Source organism: Camelus bactrianus, chromosome 3 (assembly GCF_048773025.1).
Source record: "Camelus bactrianus isolate YW-2024 breed Bactrian camel chromosome 3, ASM4877302v1, whole genome shotgun sequence".
NCBI classification, from domain to species: domain Eukaryota; kingdom Metazoa; phylum Chordata; class Mammalia; order Artiodactyla; family Camelidae; genus Camelus; species Camelus bactrianus.
This window is the reverse complement of record NC_133541.1, coordinates 140,413,449-140,426,191: the sequence shown is the minus strand read 5'-3', so window position 1 is coordinate 140,426,191 and position 12,743 is coordinate 140,413,449. Positions and strand designations below refer to the sequence as shown.

Genomic DNA, 12,743 nt, shown 5'->3' with positions numbered 1-12,743 from the left:
AATGGGCCAAACCTGGTTCAGGGTCAGAGATGGACCTCAGAGAGCCAGTGAAGAAGCTAAAGCCCACCACGAGGACTAGGAGAGCAGCCTCTGTCACAGTCAGCATACTCAGGGCCCTTCTCACCTGCATGGCCACCCCGATAGTCAGGAGCCAGAGGCTGTGAGACATATTGGTAACAGGAATGGGGAGGTGAGGGAACTTGGGTCAACTATCCAAATTTATTTCCTTGAAGAATCACAAGGTAAGGACTAGGGGAAGTTCTAGGAAATATTTTAACATAAAAAGAAAGTCTTATGCTACTTCTGTAAACCTTCCCCCAGAGGGAAAATATTGACTCCCATGGGCTGCCCAGGACCACACACCCAAGCTGTGAATTGACCCATCCCTGGAAACTCTAGTCCTGGGCACACCCGGGCACCCAGCCACCCTACTCACACGGGCCCTGACTCGCACCTGTGCACCCTGTCCTAAAAATACCTCTCCGTCCACCAAGAGTGTCATGCAAAATGTGGGACTCCCCCCAGGCACTAGCTTTCCTTCAACCAGCTTGTTACTGGGTGCAAAAGTGGGAGGGAAGGGGGGAGGCTAACCTCCCTTAAACTCGCCTGCAGCTCAGAAACTGTGTGTTCAAGGTCACATGTCACTTCCATGCTTAAATTTTTCTCCAAAAACAAAATCTTTGCTCTTTATATAATAATTATCCTTGTATTACTATGAATCTCTTCATTTTGACTAAAACAAAACAAAAACAAAACAGTAATTTGTCCTGATTTTGCAACCTGAAGAGAAAATTGCTTTGAAAGGGGTCTGTCAACTGCTACCTACAGAGTGACACAAAGACCAAACCGATGGATCAGTCAAGTGGGCATTTTAAATAAGGACCAATGAGCCATTTTCCTCCGAATCTTACTGATTTAATTTTAGAGCTTCCTGTAACTCCTCCAGCATGGTAACGGAGTCTAGAAAACACAGGTGGACTCTGTTCAATGATTCACCCTAGAACAGCATCACTCTGAATGGTAATTCTCAGGGTACAGAACCACACACAGCAAGAGCTGGAAATGAGTTTGAATTCTGGCTGACTGCACAGGATTCCTCACAGTCACTGCTGCTGCTGTCTGCTCCTTACTCAGGAAATGAAGCCTGGAGGGAGAGGTGAAAGACACATTGGGTATTTGAAGGTTCTGTCTAATCAGGCTCCAATTAAATGACATCGTACTAGGCAGGATGCTCAATACCAGTTATCAAGCTGCTCTCATTTACAGCTGGAGAACTCCACAAGCATCCATGTTCAGAGAAGAGGCTAAGTTTTCAGCCCCTTAATTCAAGTGGTAAACAAATGGAGACCCACATTCATGGGGAGGGGAGGGAAGGCACAGTGGGAGCAGGGGTGGTGGCCACAAGGGGAAGTGTGAAAACACTATTTCTCTCTCACCACCAAACTGGCCCATTTCCCATCTGTTTTTACCTTAATGGCCTTTGTGGTCTCCAGTGGTTGCTCAGGAGGGAATCCCACCTCCCTCTCACTTGGCAGCTGTTGAATGAAATACATATCTCTACCTGCAATAGGGATGTGTTTGATGCAGCTTCCAATTACCTAACCTTCCACATGGGGAGACAGAGAGGCAAAACACCATGTGAGTAACTCCAGGAGGAACGCCCTCCCTGGACTGTAAGTTAGACTCCTGCCCCCACCTGCCCTGGCAATGCAAGCATTTACTGAATCTCCACTCTGTGCAAAGCTCAGGACTGGGGGAGGGGGAATAAAATGACCATGCATGCAATTCCATTAGGAGAACCTGAGATGCTCTGTAAGCAAACAAAGTGGCCTTTCCATTAGGAATGTGAAGAAAAAACCACAGAAGGCAGTTAATTTCCAAAATGCTGCTGTCTGTCCGAACAATGGGTCATTTTATTGTTCCTCTAACAAAAAGGAAAACGTTTTAACTATTAATTTTATAAACATTTTTATTGAGTTATAGGCATTTTACAATGTTTTGTCAAATTCCAGTGTAGAGCACAATTTTTCAGTTATACATGAACATATATATATTCATTGTCACATTATTTTTTGGTGTTTAACTATTAATTTTTAAACCAACTACAAATTGGCTTGCATTTAAAAGTCAACCACCTGGTTAGCATGCAGGACTTAGAGTGTGACAACCAGGACTCAGATCCTGGTTCCACATCTGTGGGCAGAGTAACCATGGCCACATCTGTTAACACATATGTTTCAGCCTTGGCACCTTCACCCATCATATGCAGTGAGTGGGTGCACAGAAGAGACCCAGTGACAGGCAGCGGGTCAATTACACAGCATGGTTTAGGCATGCATTAAAGACTCAATAACCGATCTGCTCACTCTAGTAAGAGCTGAACTTGGTAGGAAGGAACAGTCTGGCAGGTTCCCCTCAACCCTATGCTATGTGAGATCCATGCTGGGGGGAGTTTGGATCCGCTCACCCAGCTGCCCTCCCGGACCAGTGACCAGGATGTCAGCATTCACCAGCAGGAGAGGGCTAGGAGCTGCTGTGTGGTCCCAGGTCCTCACCAGCCCCCTGGGGTGCCACTCAACATGCAGGCCACAGGCTGGGAAGGTCCAGCTCATGCTGGTGGGAGTAGCTGTGCAGAGTGGACAATGTCCCCACCTTCACCAGGTAGAGGAGGCACTCTGAGCTCCCTGATGGCACTGGCTGCTTGTCACACACTCATGGAGACAGAAGGCTGGAGCAAATCCTCATCCATCTGACAGATGGATCAGTTCCAATGTGTACAAGCACAGTTACCACTGAAGTTGCAAGAACAGGTGACTGAATTCCTCTTATGTCTTCTGAGGTGCCCAACTTCTAGAAGTGAAAGACTGTGTAGACTTTCTCAGGAGCCCAAGCCAATTGTAAAATATTTAAGATCAAGATAAAAGATATGTACACATTATTAAAATTAAAAAAATCATAAGAACAGTAGCTCTCGCAAACAGAAACTATTCACAATTTCTATACTCAATACATTACATATAACATTTTCTAAAATTAATTCAACCCATATTGAGTATCAGCTTCATCACAGATTAAATATATTAAAACAACCCACAGCCAATGGTAGGAAAACAAGTAAGTGAGTTGTGCTACACCCACATGATGGGCTGTCAGGTAGTTACTAAATATCTTTCCACAGAGTATTTAACCATAAAGATACATCAGGGATAAGTCAATATGCAAAATACAACCTCAGGAGCACATTGTACATTTAGAACATGAAATCAGATGGAGGGTATCCCAACTGTGCTTAAAATGTGTATCGTGTGTCTAAGAAAAAGAGCTCAGTAGACTATACCAAAAAAGTGTGGCACAGTCCTCTGGGCAGGTTTGTGGGTCATTCTATTTTCTTCTTTACATTTCTCCATTTTACCTAAATTTTGTACAGTAAATGTAATTTTTATAAATAGGGGGAAAAAACTGCATTAAGAAACAGAGAAAAATTTGAACAACAACTTTCTCTGTGGGCCTGCACGTAGTGTGAAACTTGTTTCAGATGCACAGGGGAGGCCAGGAAGCAGACCCACAGGCACAGGCCCTGACCTTGGCCTGCACTGACCTCTGAGGATGTGACCTCAGAGAGGAGCCAGGCAGGACCACACAGCAAGTGGCACCGAAACACCTCACACCCAGGAGGGGGCAGTGTTCCGAGACTGGATGAAGGGGCTGCGAGCACAGAGCATGCTCTGCAGGCCTCCTACCTCTCCTCACCACCGGGCAAAGGGGACACTGGCAGGGTGCAATGACAGAGGGGAAAGATTTGGCTTTTTCCTCCTGACTGTAGACACATCAGCCTCCCCCTGCAGTGATTTCTGAACTTTGAGGTATTAAAGCACCAGCATATTAGTACATCATCTCTGCAACGTCCTGAAATAAAACAGTGACTATTTTTTAAATGAAATAAATGAATTGTTTTTTTTTAAAAAAAACTAGTTTGCATTTTTTAAATTTGTCTTAGTTGATTTACAAAATTCTGTTAGTTTCCAGTGTATAGCATAGTGATTCATTTATTGCATTTTTAAAAGGAGCTTAGCACATACACACACAAACCTATATTTTCACAAAAGGTACTTGTAATACACAAAATAACAAACATTAGTATCATGGGTTGCCTCCAAGAAGGGACGTGGAGGAGGAAAGGCAGGTCTGAATTCCCAATGTAACCCCCTCCAGATAGCTTCAATTAATTAAAAAAAAAAACTTTAAATAATTCATTTAACTAGTCCATTGTACCAAATATATATGTATATATGTATATATATATATATTTATATATATATATATATATATATATATAGTCTCTTGAAGCCTGAATTAGAAATCACTTCTGTTATATTTTGAAAATTAAAACCAAAAAGTGACATTGCAGAGCATCCTACAAGTCAAGGTGAACAATCTCTCCTTCTTGGCTCTTAAAAAATTTTTAAAAAGCAAGAAACAAATCCTCTCCAGAGGATTGTCACAAAACACAAAATCATCCTCCAAATGTTCATGTGCCGCACCCACTGATATCCAGATTACAGTTCAGAATGAAAGCCAGGAAAACCCTTCTGGCAAAGTGACACCGGGGCCAAGCAGAGCCCAGGGACATCAGACGACTGCTGACACCAGACTGCACAAATCTGCTACTGCAAATTTCCAACTGCCAGTGCCACAGACACTAGGCATCTTCCACTTTCTCACACAACTGTGTTTAAAGGCTCTTGTTACCTTTGCTAAGTACAGGTATGACTTCAAAAGTGGTGTTTTAATTAACAGAAGGGTGTTTTTTCTTTCACTGCTTCCTTCACCTCAAATCAGGTTAGGCCCACAGACAGAGCAGAACTCGCTGCCCTGCTGACCATTGGGATAGCGTGAGTGACCCCATCCCTTCTGTCAATGATGATTCCTGTTATTGTGTGTTCACCAACTTGTCATGATGTCCAGTACACAGCTAAGGCCAGCACTGCCTTCACAAATACCACAGAGACCATCAGCATGGGGGCTTTCTCAAGTGTTCCACAAGCCTATCTTCAGGTTGGAGCAATAAGCCCTTTCTTTCTTACTGAGTCTGAATGACCTTTCCCTTCCCTACCTTCCATCTTCCTCCCAAATCCAAATTCCAAAGTGGACAACTAACATGTAAATTCTGTGCACTTAATCTGGAGGAGTCAACTTCTCAGTAAGATAAATCAAAGCTTTGCAAAGAAAAGCCAGAGACAAAGGAATTTTATTGTGGAATCAGGAGGTTTTAATTTCTAATCCACTGGTTCCCAGTGTGGGTCCAGAGATGGATTGCAATAAGACTACTTGTGGGGACTTTAGAAAGACAAAATACTGGGCCTGGCACCCAGAAATTCTCATCTGGCAGAACCAGGATAGTGGTTCTCAACCAGGTGCAATTTTGCCCGCAAGGAGCACCTGGCAATATCTGGTGCCATTTCTCGCTGTCACACTTGAGGGAGGGGAGGCTGGTGGTGGTGCTTCCCCTGGTGGGTCAAGACCAGAGATGCTGCTAGACATCCCACAACACACAGCTCAGTAACCTCCACTCCCCTGAGGACTGCCCGATCCAAAATTTTGAGGCTGGAAACCCGTGGTCTGATATAAATTCTGAGAATATGTATTTTGGAAAAAACACTTTTGAGGAGACCTTGCTGCATAGATCACTTTGAGAACCACTGGGCCAGTGTTTCCTGAAGTGTCTCCTAGTCCATGGAACAGAAACAGCTTAGGGGTGGGGGAATATTTCTGGTTAAATTTGGAAGTGGTGGAATAAACAGAGTTTTCTAATGTAGGCATTTTCACAGCCTTTAAGACATCACTGTCTACTGAGAATCACCACACAGAGGACACAGCATGTGGAATCTTCCAAGTTAATCATCTATGCAACTCCTCCTCTTTTTTCCTACAAGGGAATAGAATATGCAGGAAGCATTTTGGAAAACAATTTTATCATTTATTCCCCCAAATTTCAGTCAATTCCCTTATATAGAGGCAGATACATTACACCTAAAAACAACAAAACACCCCACGAAGAACAAGCAGCTTCAGGGGAAGTTCTGCAAACTCATGGAACCACAGGAGCTCAGATCCACAAAGGGAAACCCTTGAAAGACATTTATTTTGTTTCATTTTGTTTTGTTTTAACAGATTCTATAGTATATTTTCTTTTTTATGATCAGAAGTAAAAAAAGCCAAAGAACCACACCTACATTTTGATCTTGTGTTCCTGAGGTTACCTTAGATTTTAATGAACGTAAACAGACAAAAGCTGGACAAACTCTACACCAGCAGTAAAAACATAAATCACAGAAATTGCTCTGTACAGTGTTTGAGCTCGGACCTGAATGGGATATGTTCATGTGCACTTGAGTGCATGGGAAAGGAAACCACACCACACAATCTTACAGAGGCCTCTAGAATCACCATTTCTTCCACATTAGACAACTAAGGTCACTTGGGAATCATGAAAGTCACTTGTCCTTACCTGAACTGCAATGTAGAGTCCTGGTACATTAAATAATTTGAACATAATTTCTGCAAGATATTCTCTATTTTCTGGTGTATTCAGAGGAGGTTCTGTCTGTAAGGAAATATCCACTATATTTAGTGTTCACCCAAATTTCATGTAATTACATGAGAATGGCAATAAGTTAATCTAAAAGCATGTTCATTAAGATGCTGTACAACTCCTTAATTTGACAGACAGAGTACACCCAGAGTGATTGATTAAACACATTTTGGCTGTGAGGTTTAAAATCTTTGAGAGAGCAAAGCCTCTCTAAACACTTCTGCTCTTACTAATCCACCCCAAAACAAAAACAAGCTACAGAAAAGGAAACTCCACCTCGGATACCAGAACACCCAAACACCGTGAATCTGAAGAGACGTACACTGAGCTGCCAAGGGCAATAACAGCCCCACTGAGACCAGATGAGTGAGGACATGGAAAGAGAACACCAGTGACTTCAGATACCAGGCAATATCCAGTTCTCCAGAGAAGAGCAAAAGCAGAGAGCCCTTGCTTGGTGTCAGAGCAGTCTGAGGAGCACAGCTGCAGGAGCCTCGCTCCCCAGGTCGCTCCCCTCAGAGCACAGGCGGCAAGGTGAGAAGTTACACCTCCACCATCTGCTGTGAGAAAGACAAGCCTGGGACAGAAGCTGCTTCAGCCAGACACTGCCCACCACCCAGCCTAAACCCGACACACAGCCAGTTCAGAAAGATCTCCCCTCAAAGATGAAGAAATAACACAAAAAACTAGCCAAACATCAAATAAAAACACTCATAGAAAAAGAGAGGGGAGAGAGAAAATAGGAAAAAACAAATGGCAGATAAAAAGCATGTACCCAGAAAAATATAAAAAAAAAGCAGATGAAAATCATGACATAGAAATCCGAGTTTTTTGAAATGTCTATTTAAAATAATAACTATTATCTAATAGGAGGAAATTAACAGGATTACATAAAGATAAAAATAAGTAAACCTGCTTTTTGTCATTCAGCAATATGTTGAACATTTTTCCATGTTAATAAATATGGATTTACATCACATATTTAAGCTAGGGAAAAAAAGAGAGAGAAAAGGAGAAAAAAAAAAACAAAGAAAGGAAAAAAAATCTAGGCCTTTTGGCAAAAAAATAAATAAATAAAAATCCACATTACCCTTTGTTATATACTGAGCTGTGTGTCCCAAAACTCTTATGCTGAAGCTGCAACACTCAGGTGACTGTGTTTGGAGATGAAGCCCCTAGAGTGGTAATCCAGGATCAGTGAGGTCACAGGACAGCACTAACATCTCTGCAGGATTAGGCAGAGGGATCAGGGAGCTCTCTCTCACTCACACACAGAGGAAGAGCCACACAAGGACCTGGTGAGAAGGAGGCCATCTACAAGCAAGGAAGAGAGATCTCACCATAAACCAACCATGATGGCACCTTGATCTCAGACCTAAAGCCCCCAGAGCTGTGAGAAAACAACTGTCTGTTGTTGAAGCCACTCAGCCTCTGGTGTTTTGTTAGGTTTATTGAGCAGAGCAACATACTCTTAAAGCAGGAAAAAGGCAGCCTGTCTTGGCCATTGGCATAGCTGCATGCAGGACACTGGGACACACAGGGCCACATTTACAGGCTTTTCTGGCAGGAAAATATTACCCCAGAATTCTATATCTGGCCACACTGCCAATCAAGTCTGTTGCAAAAACAAAATATCTTTAAACATACAACAACTTGAGAGAATTTGGTTTCTATGAACCCTTCATGAATTAACCATCAGACAATAAGCTTTAGCCAAATAATAAGAATGCATAAAGTACAGTCAAAGACTTACAGTGAGCAAGTAGTCCATTTAAGAGGTAGGGATAAATGCTTTTCTTTTCTGGGAGAATGTGTATCTATAGAACAGAATGTAAATATTATAAATTAAAACAACAGGAGTAGTATCAAGTTGACAGGCACAGATGGAAAGGAGGAAAATATAAAGACACTGATGCCCTTGTGTCATGGAATCAAAAGATATTGTTTTCTTGGTAGAGCAGCAGAGACACCAGTAAACATAAAGTCACAAACATAAATATCAGAGTAAGTACACTAACATAAACAATCAAAAGCAGGTGATAGAAGAAAGGAGGAGGAGGTAAGAAATGTGGCCATGTACCAACGTGGTCACTAAGCACAGTAGGAAGTAATCATCCCTAAACAAATACAGGTAAATATCTTACACAAAAGTACAGTTATGTTAAAATATATTTTACCAATTATCAGAACGAATATGCACCCAATAGAAACCAAAGAGAAAGCCAAGCCTGAGTTTTAAAATATCCATACATAAATAAAACACACTAAAACCAGAAAGCACAGCACCAGAAAAGTAGCTGTGACCACACAAACCTGCCACACAACCCAGGCCATTTCAGCACGGGCAACGGGAGAGCTCCAACTCCAATCAGCCCAGCTACAACCCACCTTCGATTTTACCAAGTTTGGAAAGTGATTTCCTCTCTCCATGCATAATTAGCACTGACTTCACAGGAGTCTAAACGAAGTGCTCATGGCAGCACCTGGCATGGGGAACGTACTCAGTGAAAGTGCATTATTATCACTAAAATCATCAGCATGTACCAGTGAGAAACTCACCTACTGAAGAGAAAGTCTCTGAACAAAGACTATGAGACAAAATCAAATTCCATTGTCAAGCCAAGGGACATCTAAAACAAGGTGCCTCAGAGAGGTGCACAGTTGTCACAGCTTCCAAGATCAGAAACAACATAACTGCACATAACAAGGAACTGATTACACAGATTAGGTCACATCCATAAAATGTAACACTTTGCAGCAATTAAAAAGGATGGGCAGTGTGTCTGCAGATATGAAACAATATCTACTATAAATTTGCTACATGAAAATAGGCCTCTCCATACATACATATTCTTAAATATACTTCTGTATCTACAACATTTTTTTAAAAAGCAAGGTGTATGAGGGAGAGAAATGAGGAGCTGTTTATGGGCACAAAGTTTTGATCTTGTGAGATGGAAAAGTTCTAGAGTTCTGTTACACCACAATATCAATGTAGGTAACGTTACCAAATGATATATTTAAAACTGTGTTTAGTGGGTAAATTTCATATATTTCAAATTATAATTTCTAAAATTTTTAAAGTAAAAATCAAAATGTACCATAGTATGTCAATTTTGTTACCATTTTATGAAGTAAATTTATGTATAATCCATGTGCCTGCACATAATTAATGCTGGTTAAGCACCAGTAAAGTTGGTTTCCTCCAGGAAGGGCATCTGGAAGGCAACACAGAAGTGGGAAGGAGACACTCTTGCACTGGAAATCCTACTGCACCTTTTGAATTCTGTGCTGTGTGTATGCTAACTCTTCAAGCAAATAATCAAATCTGGATATCAACTAGCTGGGGGCTTTAGTTTATACTCCTGTCTGATACAAAGCTCAAACATCATGCCCCAAGTAAGTTTTAATTACTCTGATTAGAATCAATCCACTCCCTGAATGGGAGAGAGAAAGCAATCTTAAGACATAGACAAGAAATAATAAAGTCATCAAAAGCAGATTGTAAGTAAGTGATCTAAACGTTATTCAACAACACATTACTTATTTTAATGTGCCTACCTCAAGGGGCTGAGATCAAATTAGTTAATACCTTAATGTTCCCAGTACACATTTATCACTGTGTTAGTGATTACTATATCAGATTTTTTTTTTTTTAGTTTTCTTTCATTTAAAGCACATGAAGAATAGCTGTGGATTCCAATATTTAGGTTACAATATATCTCCTTATGGCACCTCCTATCAACCTGAAAAACAGGCCTAATAACTGCCTACCCCACAATTGTCTGTGGGATTAAATAAGTGAGTTAATTCATGCAAATGCTTGGTGGGGAGAGGGCTGGGCCTTTAGCAAGTGCTGAATATATCAACAATCAACTGTAATATCAAGAATATATCTCAGGCCAGAAGAAATTGAATGTATTAACTCCAGAGACCTAGAGTCTTCTCTTACCTTGAAGAGGAATCCAAGCACCTTAATAAGTTAATTTTATAAACATAACATTTAAACTGATTAGAGGGGGGAATAGGATGAAGAGAGGAAGGCTAGAAAGGTATGCAAAGTGAGAGCATAGTCATGCAATGTTTCCTTCCTGCCTGGTTTAAAAAAAAATATGTGAGCCTATAGAAGGCATTCCAACAAGAAGTAGATTAACCCTGGCTCTGGATTCTTCCTGGGTTTAATTTCAGTGTCAAGTGATGTTCCAAATAAATCCCAGATGAATGAAAATTATATATAAACATCAAAGGAAAGTAGGTTTACTTACATAAAAATTTACAATTATAGATGTTCAAAAACATAACCTACAAAAAATCAAGTGAGAAAAAGTATCTGCTTATGACAAAAAATTCGTATCTGTTATATGAAAGAGTTCACACCATAAACAGATTGTGGCCATACATACAACAGAATATTATTCAGCCCTAAAAAAGGAAGGAAATTCTGACACATGCTACAATGTGGCTGAACCCTGAAGACCTTATACCAAGTGAAATAAGCCAGTCATGAAAGGACTAATACTGGATGATTCCACTTATATGAGGACCCAGAATAGTTACAGTCATAGAGACAGAGGGGGGATGGTGGGGGCTAGGGCTGGGAGAGGGGGAAAAAGAGTTTTTCTTTAATGTGGACAGAGTTTCAGTTTGGAAGATGAAGAAGTTCCTGAGATGGATGGTGGTGATGGTTGCACAACAATGTCAATGTACGCAACTCACCAAACTGTACATTCAGAAATGGTTAAAATGATAATTTTTATGGTATATGCATTTATCACAAAAGAAAAATTTAAGTAGAATAAAGTTCAAAGAAATCATAGCAACAATAAAAGCAATAAAACACTGATATGTACAAAACCCAGGACATGAATAGGCAATTCACAAAGGAGAAAATACAACTAATAAGTACATGAAAAACTGTTTAAGATCAAAGGTATTCAAACTGCAAATTAAAAAGTCAAATAATCAAAAATGATATTAATCAATCCTAAGAGTTCAAATAATGTGGCTTCTTGTACATTGAAGATTTCAGTGTGAAATGGTATACCAGAGATTCAAAATTATTAACACATCTGGACCTCCAAATTATATATATATATAATTTTTATATTCTTAATATAAAAATGCTCTAAATATAGAAAAAAATGTGCAAATATTAATTTATGTTATGTCTTACAAAACCAAGAAACTGGAAACAAAAGTAAACATCTAAAAATAGTGGGGCTGCTAAACAGACAGGAAACAACCACTGGATACATGGTTGCATGACCATTAAAGCAAGGATTATGAAAACCGTGCAAGAAAATGGGGGAGAGGGATGGAGGACACAATATTGAATGCAAAATCATATAAAAACATGAGTGAAAAGATTAAGTATAGCTATACTAAATGTTAATATTTATGATAATGGGATAGGAGTGTGAAAAGCCCCACAAGAATCTTCCAAATTTTCTAAATCGCACTTATAGTTCTATAATAAGAAAAAACAAATTCATTACAAGAGTTGTGAAACCCAGAGTTACAGCCCGTGTGCGAAGGCCACAGAAACTCCCAATACAATTTCCTGGTTTATTAGTCCACAGGCAGAGAAGCTAACAGAAGAAAGGCTTCACCCCAGGGCAGAAGCCACAGCACATCCTGGTGTGGCTTTTCCCTAGCCTGTTGGCTCTGTAACGTGGAAAACACTTTCCATATCCAACCACAGTTGTGAAGACAGCTGAATTCTTGATCTGCCACTGTCTTCATACCTGTAGTCACATCATTATGGCAGGCACTGCAATTTCCCTACCCAGTATCTATTCTGCCTTCTGCCTTAATGACAGACCACTGATCAATCACAGGCCCAGAAAACAGCATTTCCCAGACTTCCTGGTGTACAGGGATGGCTAAGTAAGTTCTGGCCAATAAGAAGCAAAAGTTGTTGGATGTGTCTTCTGGGAAAGCTCCTTACAAGGTTGAAGGTAGACTCATGTAGTAGGCCCACTTCTGCTCTTAACTCCTTCTTTCCTGGAATATGGAGGTGATGACTGGAGCTGCAGCAGCTAACTTGTGATCTAAGTCAATCTTAGAATGGAAGCCATATGCTAAATATACTAGAGAACACAGATCCCTAATGACACCAGAAACCTGACATACCAGCACTGCCCTCCCTGCT

At 40.6% G+C, this 12,743-nt stretch overlaps 1 protein-coding gene across 5 annotated transcripts in view; it reads right to left on the bottom strand.

The window, feature by feature from the left end:
- Positions 1 to 12,743, bottom strand: part of LOC141577174 (uncharacterized) — a 277,514-nt gene that overhangs the window by 34,373 nt on the left and 230,398 nt on the right. The window lies entirely within an intron of this gene.